The sequence below is a fragment of the Amphiprion ocellaris genome, chromosome 8 (genome assembly GCF_022539595.1).
Source record: "Amphiprion ocellaris isolate individual 3 ecotype Okinawa chromosome 8, ASM2253959v1, whole genome shotgun sequence".
In the NCBI taxonomy this organism is placed as follows: Eukaryota; Metazoa; Chordata; class Actinopteri; family Pomacentridae; genus Amphiprion; species Amphiprion ocellaris.
The window spans coordinates 13,893,919-13,908,605 of NC_072773.1; the positions used below are offsets into that span (position 1 = coordinate 13,893,919).

General features: G+C 39.6%; 1 protein-coding gene across 7 annotated transcripts in view; it reads left to right on the forward strand.

The window, feature by feature from the left end:
* hdac7a (histone deacetylase 7a) overlaps nucleotides 1-14,687 on the forward strand; it is a 77,417-nt gene that overhangs the window by 24,371 nt on the left and 38,359 nt on the right. Inside the window, exon 1 of one of the 7 annotated variants that reach the window (XM_055013056.1) lies at nucleotides 11,887-12,024. The exons of the other annotated variants lie outside the window; for them this stretch is intronic. The gene's annotated coding sequence lies outside the window, so the exon portion shown is untranslated. Of the gene's footprint in view, nucleotides 1-11,886; nucleotides 12,025-14,687 lie in introns of those variants that run through there. 7 annotated transcript variants of the gene reach the window in all.

Below are 14,687 nucleotides of genomic sequence, written 5' to 3' on the forward strand. Positions count from 1 at the left end.
AGGCTGTGTGAGTGTGTGTGTGCGTTGTGGTCTGAGGAAACACTGTTCTTAACGCTATATTAGTGTGTCAAATCAATTCATGTTGTATTAACCTTTGAGCTAAAGGCTTCTTGCTGTGGTCAGCTGGGTAGCTGCTCTGTTATTGGCCTCCAGCCGCAGTCTGAATCCCCCTCGGGAGGTCTCTTTCTTTTACACACCAGAACATACTTGTAATCCTCGTGAAACTAACTAAAGTTGGTGAAATTTTTTCACTAAACATTTATTCCTGTGGGATACGCATTGAGAAAACCCTTCAATTTTCCCCTCAGTCCCTCCCATTGCTCCAGACCAGAAGCTTTGGACCAGAAGCTTTTTTTTTTTTTTTTTTTTTTTTTTTTAAAAAGAAACCCATTGAAGCCTCCAGTGACATTTTTCCCCATTTGCTTCTGTTAAAGCAGATTTACTTTAATTTCAGATCACAGCATGTGCTCAAGGTCATAGGCTTGTGAAAATTGAAGCCAATGATGCTGAATATTTCATATCAGATCTCTTATTTTCATTTGTTTAAACTACAAGCTTCAGATGGTTTGTAGCTCATTACAGCACACTGACCAAACATTACTCATTAAAAATATTCTTGGGTCCCTCTGTGAGAAGTAAAGGACAAACTTCCTTCACACTAAACTCCTGGCTGAAGTACGTATTAATTATTAAATGAAACCTTAAAGTTGTGTTTTACAGATACAGGTCTGCTTATCTCCTTGCACGGGGATGATATAACACTGTGATATCCAATACTGTAAAAGACCAATGTTGGCCTTAATCACACATTTTCTGGACCAGACTCCTGGTTGTATTTTGATCCAGTCTGACCTCAAGAGCCGCACAGATTAATGAATCGGCTCACATTCAGTCCAGATCACTGAGGCGACTGACAATGACCTGGGATCAGATAGCTGGCTGTGGGCGCAGATGTAATAGGATCTCCTCTCATGTGGATGGACTGCTGACTTCACATCTGACTGTGAGGTTGTGTGTGTGTGTGTGTGTGTGTGTGTGTGTGTGTGTGTGTGTGTGTGTGTGTAATAAATTGTCTTCAGTGACGTTTACAGCTCCAGGCTGGTTTCAACAGTTCTGTGTAGTGGAGGAGGAGAATGACACAATGCATGTTTATTTAATGTGCATCTGTTTTGGGTCTGGGTGTGTGCACTTGTTAGGGTGTGTGTGTGTGTGTGTGTGTGTGTGTGTGTGTGTGTGTGTGTGTGTGTGTGTGAATGTGGTATGCATAGGCAGGTTTCTTAGCGACACTTGCTTGAAATGTGTACACAGACGGTGCAGAAGACAGACCACAGTACTGCAGCAAAGAGAAGAGCAGTTAGGGAGTAGCTGGAGTTGAGTTTGTGGTGGGGAAACACCAGCGAAGTACATTAGACGCATAATCACACACATGCAGTGATTTTTAGACATGCAGCAATTCTTTGCATTCAAGCTGGCCTCCTTGTCCGATTGTGCATATCACGTGTTTGTCATATATTCCTGGAAAATGGAAAGGAATTACAATACTCTACCAGTAGCACTTTAACTGCACTGCCAGTTTGTGGTGTGAGACACTTGATAAACCAGATCATTACTCACCACTTACAGAATTAGGTATCTGTGTAGTCTGTTTGCATAATTTCATTTTTCTAGTTAGCTACAAGTAACGAGGACTGTCGTTTCACAGAGTCCAAGCACACATACTCAAACGGTTAACAATATTCAGCTTAGTATCATAAAAAATGTAAATATTCACATTAGAAGCTGAAACCACAGAAGAGAACCAGAGTCTTTTATTGTGTAGAATATGACAAACGAGCAATTGATTATCAAATTGGGGGTCACTTAGAAATGTCCTTAGCAGTTTTTTTTTCAATGAAGACAACATTAAATGAATCAGAATTACAGTCTAGACATTGTTAATGTGGTAAATGACTATTCTAGCTGGAAACAGCTGATTTTTAATGGAATATCTACATAGGGGTACAGAGGAACATTTCCAGTAACCATCACTCCTGTGTTCTAGTGCTACATTGTGTTAGCTAATGGTGTTGAAAGTCTAACTGGTGATTAGAAAACCCTTGTGCAATTATGTTAGCACATGGATAAAAGTGTGAGTTTTCATGGAAAACATGAAATTGTGTGGGTGACCCCAAACTTTTGAACAGTAGTGTATATAGAGTAGTAAATACGGAGAAAACTGCTGTTGAAAAAGTACACATCCATGATGGATGCTAAATTCCCTGAAGGTAGCTACTGTACAGTAAAGCCCTACAAAGTCAAAACTCAGCAACTACATACTTAGTCAAATCCACTGATTTGAGACTGATATTTTGTCATCTGTTTCACCATATAAAACATTATCATTTCACACAAATGTAGAATTTCTGTGAAACCAAAACATTTGGACGAACCTCACTCGGAAAAAATTTTGAAGTCTGGTGTCTACAATCAAATCCATCACACTTACTGCTCCCATGCTGCAGAAAGTATGTGTATATATATATATATATATATATATATATATATATATATATATATATATATATATATATATATATATATATATATATATATATATCCACATCTTCAGTTGTTTGTGAAGGAGAAACCTGTTTTTATATGTTTCAGAATGGATCAGGGTTTGTCTGTGACTGAGTTTGTATTTGGATTTCTTTCTTTGGCCCTGTCTATGTGTACAAGTGTGTGTATGTGTGTTCTTCCCTTACCAGTGTGCTGAGCATGTGCAGGAATGTTAATGTCTTCTTCCTTTGTTGTCCGTGCAGACAGCCGAGTGTGACGGTGCATATTTATGAAGCTGCTTTCCTGGAACATGTTAACTTTTACCAAGAGAGGAGCGCAGATTTTTAAAAAAATGGGAAAAAGAGTAAAGATCAGTATTCTATGGATTTATCTCTTTACTGTTTTCGTTTCTTTTCAATTTCATCAGTTTTACCAAATTTTGGAAAATATGGACCTTATGAATGGACCTTATGAGAACATGAAGTAAGGTACAGAGGTCGGATGTCCTGTCAACAAATCCCATTTCACACACACTTCATTAATGTTTTGCAATTGCAACAGGAACTTAAACAGTTTTTCTGTTAGTGGTTCTGGCAGTCAGCCACCTCATAATGTTATTTTCCATGTTAACATGTCAGGCAGTCAAGCATTGGTCTCAAAATCTGTTTGAAACCAGAGAAAAAAAAACTTTTCACAAACTTACATATCAATTTTCAAAAATAATTTCAAAATGACGCCATTTAACGGAGCCAGAAACAGCATAAACAAAAAGAATCATAGAATTTTGTACTTCCAGGAGCACCTTGAACTACTCATTTGTGATATGTCACTCCACTGGAAAACTTAACCACATGTAAGATCAAAATCATATCTCATCAAATACTGTTCTTTTCATGTCTCATTAGAAAAATAGATAATTTGCACTAAACACATTCGGTAAAAATTAAACGCTTCTAGGTGAGCCCATGAAGCCATTAGTGACTCAGCTGCTACCAACAGTCATGTGAACTTGTTGGTTGAGGGACTTTTTGGGCTGCCGGCTTTGTTTACACAGAGCAGTTAGGAAACAAGTATCGAGACTAATTAAAAATGTAAACAGTAAAATATCTACAGTATGTAGAGTCATCATTATTTCCAGTATTGGTAACATCTGTGGGCACATGGAAAAATGTTATATATACTTACTGCAGGGTTTTGTTTTTTTATAATTTCACCATACTGCACAAAAGGCACATTTGAGTTCTCTCTACTTCTAGCCATTGTTGTGTTGTTTCTAAAGAGGTGCTTGACTTTATATTGCAGTTAAAAATGAGCCCACAGTGAGTAAAAATATGTCAGGAGGAAAAAAACTCCAAGAAGCTGCTAAGATTCATCCAGTATTTCTGTGTCGATGAGTTTGATGAATACTCTTTTCTTTATCCAGCAGGAAACATAATCAAAGTTGTGTTTGTACAGGGCTCTATTTTGTCGTAAGTTTGTGTCTAATTTTGCTGAGTTAAATCAAACTGTGTCCTGCCTGCAGGGTGGACTGAAGCTTCAGCAGGATAAGCACATATCAGCGGCTCTTCTTATCAGCTGAAAAGCCTTTGCTGCAGATTGTAGGTTGTTTTGTAGCTACCAATCTAACCACCACAGGCGCTCCCTCTGCCACAGGTTATCAGTGCATCAGTCACCACTGTTTTCATGACTCGCTGTTTTCACCGTTGATAACCAGAAAGATCTTAAGGTTCATTTGAAATAATTTCCTTTTCAGTGTCAGTATTTGTGAGAAGAGATGTAAGTGAGAGATGTTAGCATTGTTTGCCTGACCAGGTGTTGTGTTTATAAGTAAGAAGTCTGTGTAAGTTGGAAGCTTGTATTGATAAAGGTGTACTGAGGTCTGTGTGACTGCGAGTGATATGTGTGTGTGTTAGAAAAGATAAAGGGGGAGATCCCTTGAATGAGCTGCTGCTGAGTGGCTTTATCTGGGTTGGGAAATGTGGAGAATGTGTTTGATGTTAAGGAGAGACGGAGAGAGTGATGGAACGTAAGAGAGCTTGGACAGATGTGCAGCAGGATCGAAGCTAATTTGACGTCTTGACATCTTTTTTGAAGGTTTACAGACTCAAAGCTTAAAGTTCTTCACTTTCACATCTAGTTTTTGTGTCTCTGAGAGTGTCATCCCTTTTTTTTAACTGATGGTATATAGCACACTAATTTAAAACAGAGGTGTCCTTTTTTTTTTTTTTGAAAAGGAAGAGTTACTCTGTCCAGTATGATCAGAGCCGCTGTTGGTTACTGAGCAGATTCATTGCATCAGCTGCAGGAAGCATTGATTTGCTAAAGGGCATCGTTCTGACGTCTCAACATTCCTGATGGACAAAACTATGAGATACTAAAAGAGGTACTCGGTACGGCCTCAGGATAGTTGTTCCCTGTCATAACCTCTGATGTCCGGAAAAGGAGACCAGTAGGATGAAACAATGAATCCATTTCAAATTGAGATCACAATTTGAAATGTGGTGCTGCACAGTTGCTTGGTGGTCAGCACTTTTGCCTTGCAACTAGAAGATCTCTGGTTTGCGTCCCGGCCTTCCCAGGATCTTTCTGCATGGAGTTAGCAGGTTCTCCGGCTTCTTCCCAGTCCGAAAACATGCTGAGGTTAATTGGGAATTCTAAATTGTCTGTAGGTGTGAATGTGAGTGTGATTGTTTGTCTCTATATGTAGTCCTGTGATAGACTGGTGACCTGTCCAGGTGTCTCCTGCCTTCACCCTAAGTCAGCTGGGATAGATTCCAGCCCCTCTGCGACCCGAATGAGGATTAAGCGGTGTGTAGATAATGGATGGATGGATGGAATTTGAAATGCAAGTGCAATTTATATGTAAGCTGTAGGTATTAAATAATGAGACTAATGCTCAAATTTAATTGTATTTAATTGGAGCAGATTTAAGGGTTGTTTATGCTGACATTGACTGTATATTACATAGTTTAGGCTGCACACCATGGTTGCCCTTACATGAGACCAGTCTCTGTTACATTTTGCAGCATATCTGAGCCAGGGTTTAAACTGTCGTGTCATTCTGTTCTCCTCGTCTGACAGTTACACGTTCGATGGTGTCTCGAAGTGGTAATGCTCCATCACGTTAGATGTTCTCCCAAAATTGTTCGGCCCTAGGTGACCCCAGGAATCAGAAAATATCCACATCGAGCAGTATAGCATCTGACATTATAGAGATTCTGGACGAGTTTAGCATCAAAGCACTAGTCTATGATTTTGATGTTTCACTTAATGAATCACTTCATTTTCACTCACCTGTGCTATGTTCGGCATGCTGCAAAGCCATCTTAGATCACTTGTCAGTCCAACACATCTCTCATTTCCTTGTTTGTTCCCTTGCACCAGCTGCCACATGCTAACCAGCTCCTCTGTTAATTCCAAACAAACCACGAATACTATGTTTCCTTTTCTACATGCCAGAAATGCAGTTTCTTTCCAGGCCGCGTGTGAAACACTAAAATACAACTTACTGATGGTTAGAGTTGGATGGGCTGAATCACAGCAGTTTATAGTTGATGGAATTTCACTTAAAAGGGTTTAGTGTATGTGTCAGTGTATTGTGGTCAGCGGCAGAGAGACAGGAAGCAGGAGAGAGTGTCAGGGAGGCCGTGAGTTTGTATCTTGTCTGTGTTGTTTGTTTGTGCAGCAGGAAGATGTTTGATTGTCATCTTTCCGTCAGTACAGCACACCTGGTCTCTCTGACACACTGAGGCATTCACATAATGAATGAGCTGTTCTGAAGTTTCCAGCTTCAGGCGAATTGCAACACTGAGTCAAAGTGGCAAAAGGTGACAGAGTGAATGACTGAATGTTTATGTAGTGTGTGTGTGTGTGCGTGTGCGTGTGTGTGTGTGTGTGTGTGTGTGTGTGTGTGTGTGTGTGTGTGTGTGAGAGGTATGTAAACAGGTGTATTGTTGGCATGTGGACCTGATGGAATCCTAAAACACCTGTTTAAATGAAACAGGACAGGATGTAATGACTTACTTAGATTCCTCTTTTACTATCTCTGTGACATTCATAAATCACTGTGACAAGAAGAAAACATAGCCAGATTTAGAAAATATAATATGTGATATAATATACCATCAATAATAAAAGCAACATTGTGACTTGTGATCACATGTCAAAGGTAAATGTTGTCAAGGTGTTCACCTCGATTTGAACTAAAGTCCTCTGTGGATTTATGAAGACTATTCTTAAGACTCTGCTAATTTGTTGCCTTGCTTGTAAAACCAAAATACACAACTGATCAAAAGTTTTAGGTCACCCTGGCAATTTCATGTTTCTCATGAAAACTCACACTTTTATTCATGTGCTAACATAATTGTACAAGGGTTTTCTAATCATTAATTAGCCTTTCAACACCATTAGCTAACACAATGTAGCATTAGAACACAGGAGTGATGGTTGCTGGAAATGTTCCTCTGTACCCCTATGGAGATATTCCATTAAAAATCTGCTTTTTCGGGGCACCCAGATACCTCAGCTGGCTGAGTGGGTGACCCATAATCAGGGGCTATAGTTCCCGACGCAGCGGTTCTGGTTTTTAATCCAGCTCATGGCCACTTACTGCATGTCATTCCCCAACTCTTCTACCCATGTTTCCTGTCTCTCTCCACTGTCCTATACATAATAATTTGTATTTATGATTAATTTGATGTTATCTTCATTGTAAAAAAAACTGCTTTTCTTTAAAAAAAAAAAGGCATTTCCAAGTGACCCCAAACTTTTGAACTGTAGTGTACATTCTTGTATTTTATTACTAGCATCTTGTTTTTTTCATTCTGCAATTTTTTATTTTTTTTTTTATTTCTAACAGCCCTCATTCTGCTTTGTGTTTTGTGCTAATTCGCAAATATTAATACAGTGATGGTGGCTGTGGCTCAGTTGGTAGAGGGGTTGTCCTCTAACCTGAAGGTTGCAGGTTTGAGATCAGCTTTCTGTTTGACATGTGTTTGACTGTACAAGCTTTAGTAGCTGCAATATGAGGCAGCTTTCTGCAATCAGACTTACAATTCCTCCAGGAATTGCCCGGCCTATTTGTTGTGGGAATTTCCCCAGTGAGGAATCAATAAACTTTTATGTTATGGCAAATAAAGATAGTGAAAGTGGGAAATATTATTGTTGCTGGACATTGTCACTGTGGACATTAGCTTGCCGATGTTTAGCTCAAAGCACTGCTGTGCACATCTTCGCATTGCTGCTTGTCTTTTTTGTCTCTATGGCAGCTCTTTCTTATTTTCCACATTTCCCAAGATATAAAAGTACTGATGCTGCACAATAAATTATTGATCGTGTTGTTTTATTTGTATAAAAAGAAACAACATGGACACACTGCACATGTTAATCCCACTTTTGAGCACTGTAACAAGTTAAGACCGACTGTATGGGATCTGTCAAAAGGCATTACAGGGTAATCCGCAACCAAATATTACAAAGTGGGGGGAACGTTTTATGGATTACCTTTTATTTACTTTGGGAAGTACTTGAGAATGACTGATTTTGACGAGCGTGAGAAAATCTGACAGTGGATTTTTCCCTGTTCATTATGAGAACATAAAATCAATCAGTACATTAAGGCCTGCAGTCAGAGACGCGTGGATGATTTAGGTGCCTCTGGTGTTCTCATTAACATTCAGTAATGTAATCACTTAAGAGGGTCATCCTTATTTTGCTGGCCTTGTAACACACACAAACACACACGCTCACACACACACGTTCGCACAAAACAGAGGGTAGTTCTTAAACTTGTTGACAGCCACACACTCTACCATTTACACTTGAACACTCAAGTATGCATCAGCAGAGCAAGACCATAAATATAGAAATAGTTTGGTGACAGTTGTAGGCAGGCAGCTTCACACACATGCACACACAAACCACAGTCTGGCCAGCTGCTATGGGAAGACGAGAGGTCTTGAACGGGGCTGACAGCTGTGGATTCCTCAGGATGAAGGAGGGAGAAAGGGAGATAGGACATAGAGTGAGAGTGTCAGTGAGAGTAAGTGGTAGAGAGAAAGAGAGAGTGACAAAGACAGAAACAGATAAGGAGGAATGTATCAAAGAGAGAACATCAGTGTTTTTCTTTTTCTAGAACCAGATGTCAATACTTAAGCTGGAGCTTTTCATGTTGTAAAGCAACGTGAAGTAAAATGAATTAAGCTGAAAGAAGAAGGATTAGCAACCTAATGAAAGAGTGTCATTGACCCTGAGAGTTGAACCCAGCTCCTGATATCACAGTGATACTTCTGATGTATTTGGCCAACTTTTTTCATCTACAAAAACTTTTGTTTGTTGTTGTGTGAATTTTCATTAAAAACATGAAATTGCCTGGATGACCCCAAACTTTTGAGCAGTAGTGTACTTCAAGTTCAACAGTGACTGAAGAATCTGTTTAAGTGCTGTGACTTTTTTTGGAGATGCAATGTAACACACAGTTCAGTTGTGACTTCAAACTACACAGAGAGCAAAGACAAGCAAAGAGGTCCCAGAGCTGAGAGCATGTGATCCTAACTGTCAGTACCAGACTATTCATAGAGATCCTGTGTTGCACAAGGCTGATTTAGCAACTCTGTGGATTTTTTTTAGTGAATACACACTCACATCCTACACCTTTTTCTCTGCTTGATTAACAGTCGCTGTTTTGTTCTATACTTACAGGTTCCGTATGGTGGAAATCCATTATATTGTGCTTTCTTGAAAACTTGTAGTGTAAAATAAAAGCTGTGAGAAAAAGAATATGGCAGTACTACTGCCATTCCTCGAACTGTGCCTCAACCAGATAGCCTCCCAGCTTTACAAACCTGTCAGAGTTTTTTTCATTTTCAACACAGAAGCTGAAGAACCAACACACATCTGAAAATTTGCATAATTCTGCCCCTTTCCCTACTTCCAGGTAAGCCATTTAGAATGAACAGCTTCCTCACAGTCCACCAGGTTTATTTACTTTCTAGAGCTGTTTATGTTAACTTTAAAATGTTTCATTTATGATCAAAGCTCGCTAAATGTTCTGCTGTTGGCTGCAAGATTGAACACAACAGTCTTTATGCACTCCCAGCATCTGAGGAACTTAAGATCCAGTGGTTTACTTTTACTTTTGATGGCATTGTCACCACAACAGTAGGAAAATAGTGCTGGCATGTTGACCAGCTAATCCAGCAATCATTACCATTAGCTTTGACCATGTGTTGACAGGTCAGAGCTCTGTGGAAACTCTCGTAGATGTGATAAGGGACATTCAGAGGGACATTCACAGATGGTTTAAGCTTTAGGAGCAATTAGAAACCAATAAACAAGGACTGGGTGTGTTACTGTGTTGGCTTTTGTGCTCCAGTGCAACCTAAACTCGGCCAGTGTTTACATCTGTTTGCTTCTCTCCTGCTCTCTGTGCTCACAAACGCTGTATTTTAATACATCCCAATAAATAAATCCCAATTATGCTGTTCTCATTTACGTAATTTTCTGTTTTTGTTGTCAGACAACGGAACAAGTATGAAACAGTGACTAAAGCACAGGCCATTAGGACTACATGTTGACTAGCATTCACTTTAGAGCCACTTCCAAGCTGCGGCGCTTCACTGATAGTGATGATTTTATAACAAGGTTATCTGACAAACTCAACAAACACATGAATTCAAAACAACAGCTGTCCTGTGAATTCTGTGATATTACCATGTAAAATGATTACTCAGAGAGAAAATTCACAAATGACAAACATCCTGGTTTCACACACTTGTTCACATCGTCGGCAGTAGCTTGCTCACCTCTGCTACTCTGAGCTGTCAGTCACAGATGCAGAGAGAGTCTTTTTCCTGAAGGAGGTGTGGACATCTGTAGTCCAGCTGCATTTAAAGCTTCAAACACTGAAACAGAAAGTTTAAGAACAATTTAATAAAGTTTTAAATCGCTGCAACCTGTTTGAGTGGCTGGTGATCTCTGCAGAAACACTACACTACTACTCTTCCCCAACACTAAAGTAAGGATCTGTATCATTGCAAAAGCAGCAACAATCATCTGAGAGTCCCCCTACTGAGAAATACGTCCTCCTATTGGCTGTTAAGAAAAGATGATGACCAATCTTGAACCGTGCATCTGTGCTTATATTTGGAGAAAACATTGAAATATCTTTGATATTTGATATTTTGGGAAAAACAGTCATTTATTTTGCTTGAGGTTAGTTGAGAATAAATGTCCCAATGTTAAAATATTTTTTTCCTATTGTGTAAATAAAGACAGTGAAGCTACATTTTCTAGTACAACCACAGTCCTCTTAGCTTGAAGTACTTTAAGCTTTGTCAGAGGCTACTGAGTCCCACAAACAATTGAAATAGATGAAACACAGCTTAACTGTGTTGTCAATAGCTGACTTAGTAGTTTTCCATGTTCCCATAATGGGTGTGTTTGTAAGCAAGTGTGTGTTCATTACATTAGTGTGTTGCCTTCAGGGCCACTGTTAGTCATTAATCCGAGCTGTTAATGGATGTCAGAGCCCTCAGCCTTTCACTAATACATATAGAGACAGTGACTTGGAGGTGTTGTGTGAGAAAAAGAGAGCATCAGGGTGACACTCCTGCTGCCCTGCTGTTATTTGCTCTTATGTGTATTCTAATGTGGAAGCTCTCCAGCCGTATGGCTCAAGGGCACTGCGGCAGCTGTGTCACAACAACAGCACGGGGAGGAAAGGGGAGGAAATGAGAGTCTAAACTGAGCTCTTAAACAGGAAGCCACCCCGCTTCTCTCATTGTTGTGTTTTTATAGACTCAACTTCCTGCCAACCCTACCGCCCCCCCCCGCCCCCCCCCGTTACCATGGTTACAATCCATGTTGTTTATGGGATGGATTGTAAAGGTCCCACAGTGGCAAGAGCTAATGGGTCATCACTGGCCAGAGTGTGACACTTAGAGAATTTGTCATGTAATTTAAACCAAAATGTTGTTGTTGTGTAGCTGGCTGTTGAGTCTTGAAGTGCCTCCTGTAGTGGTACCAGAAGTCTCATGATGTATCGCTTCATTCATGTTTCTTAGTCTGCTCATAGTTTGAGGCAGACTCTGACTACATTGTCTCTTAACCTTGCTTTGCTGCTGCCTTAAATTTAACTCCTGGCTGCGTTTTAAAATGAATTAAAAACTTATTAAAAAGACGTTTCTGCGTGGCGATAGACTGTAAAATGCCGGCTTGCTGTCTGGCAAGGTGCAGCTTCTGTGCGAATGAAATGATGAAATCAACAGCTTGCTGCTCCACAGAGTCGACAAACAGAGGCCGAGAAAGAGAGAGGGAGGGAGGAGAAGAAAGAGAAGGAGTTAAAGAAAAAGAGGATGTGGCCGACAGTAAAAGATGACTGGAGGGGAGTGGAGCTCTCTGTCTAATTATAGATCCTGCTGTGAGCTGGCTGAGGCAGAAGTGCTACTGGGGTTTTCACATAGCCGGATATTTACAAGACAAACACGGGTATGTGCCTTTGACTTTCCTTGTCGTTTATTCCATGCATGTGTGCATATATGTGTGTACATTTATGTTCACATGTTGTGTCAGATGCTGTGGATCCTGCACACTTGAACCCCGCTGTCTTTGTGAGTTTGACAAACTGTGATGATCCATCTTGGAGATGAGAGAACGGGGCAGAAGGAGACAGACGGACAGATTTTCTTTCTTAATCGGTTCTCAACTGTCTGTCTGATACTCTCCTGTGCAGCTACAGTTACTACTACACTTGTTTTAACAACAGCAACACAATGCGAGAGATGTACTCTGTGTGTGTCTATGTGTGAGGGCTGACCTAACAGACAGCAGCACTGGATGTTTATGGAAACTCAGAGACGACTGAAGAAACTGGACCCATGCTGCATTATACATCAACCTTCCTCTGTTACTGTCACCTGCACACACACACACACACACACACACACACACACACACACACACACACGTACATGAATACAGATGCTTACTTAATGTCTCATATCTGCTTTGGGATCACTTCTGTTTTAGGTTTGTTCCGAACACGCAGGGTTGTTTCGAGGTAAAAGCGGCGTTAATCTAAAAGGTGCAACACCACAACTGAATATTTGGAGATTATTTTAAAAATGCAATCAATTGACAAATCACAGTTTTAGAATTGGGTTAAATTGCCTTAACAATTGCTTTGGAGAAGCCATGTCTATGATTGGAAAAGCAGATTAAATACCGATCCAGGTGAACTCTGCAAAGTAGTTATTTTATCTTCTCAACAATGCTCTGTGTTCTCGTGCCATAACAAATAGAGGCACATGTTTTTTTCAACTGCACAGATGAAGTTTTAAAATGCACTTTCAGCAAAAAGTTCAGATTTTGGTTAGCTAAATAGGGAAGTGAAATATAGTAAGATTTCAGCAACATACAGTGTACAATCTGTTGATTCAGTGAATTTCTAATAGTGGACGCAAGCTTGTTTTTCAACGTCAGCACTTACTAGATGAATATTTTATCAGAAATTCTTTTCTAAAACGTGTTTGAATTGTGTCAAGGCGTGACGTCATAAGCTCACCATTTTATGTCCTGCCCCATAATATTTGCTGCTGCGTTTTATTTTATTGTAATGTTTGCATATATCAGACAGGGGCAGTTCAGTGGTGCAGTTACTCACATTGTTGCCTCACAGCAAGAACTGGAGAGTTTCTTTGTGGAGGTTGCATGTCCTCCCTGTGCCTGTGTGGGTTTTCTTTGGGTGTTCTGGTTTCCTCCCACTGTCCGGTCCGTCATGGTCCAAACCATCTACAGCAGGGGTGTCAAACTCATGTAAGTTCAGGGGTCACATTCATCCCAATTTGATCTCAAGTGGGCGGACCAGTAAAATTGTAACATAATAAAATATAAATAACGACAGCTCCAAATTTTTACTTTGTTTTAGTGCAAAAAAGCACATTCTGAAAATGTTCACTTTTAATGAATTATTTTTATGCAAAACACAATGAATATCCTGAAATTTCTTAAGAAAAATAAGTGGAATTTTAACAGTATTATGCCTCAGTTTGTCATTTACACAATACAACTTACAGATCAGAGTAAAAACATTCAGTGACAAGTATCTGGAACTGAATGATATAGTATTTTACTTTATGAGCAGAACGACCACAGTCCCACAAAAAAAGAAAAAAAACAAGAAAACAAGGTAAAATGTTGCAAAAATGAGACACAACACGACAAAAATGAGACAAGTGACATGAAACAAAGCAAAAAGAGACAAAAAAATTAGAAAAGTTACAAAGCGGCAAAACAGTGGACAATTGACAGAAACGATACACAAAATAATGAATAAAGCAAAACACAAAACAAGAAAAACAAGACAAAAAAACACAAGCGAGAAAAAAGGAAACAAAATGATAGAAACATGAGACAAACCATCAATCAGACAAAAAAAACCCCAACAAAAACAAGACAAAATATTACAAAAATGAGACACAAAATGACAAAAGAACAATGAGCAAAGTATTTTACTTTATGATCAAAACAACTTGTAATGGTCTAGAATTTTTTTTTAATTTATAGCTTCACAAGTTTACACTTTGCAGTTAATGTCTTCTCTGTAATTTTTACACTTTGCAAAGTCGTCCCGCAGGCCATATTGGACCCTCTGGCGGGCCAGTTTTGGCCCGCAGGCCTCAGGTTTGACACCCCTGGTCTATAGGACAAAGCGGGTACAGCTAATAGAGGGATGAACATTATCAGGAACCTTAACTTGCTTAAGAAAAGCCAGACTTCCAACTTGTGGCTCTGACCTGATTTGTTGCTTTAGACAAAGCTGGAACTGTTTTCTTTGGCAGAGAGTTTGAAAGACGTCCTAGATTGCTTTTCCTGCTTCTAACATGCAAAGAATCTTTCAACACACATGCACACAGAGATGCATGCCTTTCCAGACTTGAAGACTGTTACATAAATGGAGTCAGGAGGAGAGTGCTTGACTTTCTGAGCAGTGCCATTAGGCTCAGACATTCTATTCTTCCTCCTACTCATATTGCCATCACTATTCTTCCTTATTTTCTGATCAGTCTGTCTGACTTTTGTCAAACACCCAATAACTCTGCTTATGGCCTTCCCCCACTGTGAATAGCCTTCATTTGCAATGAGGTCTTTTT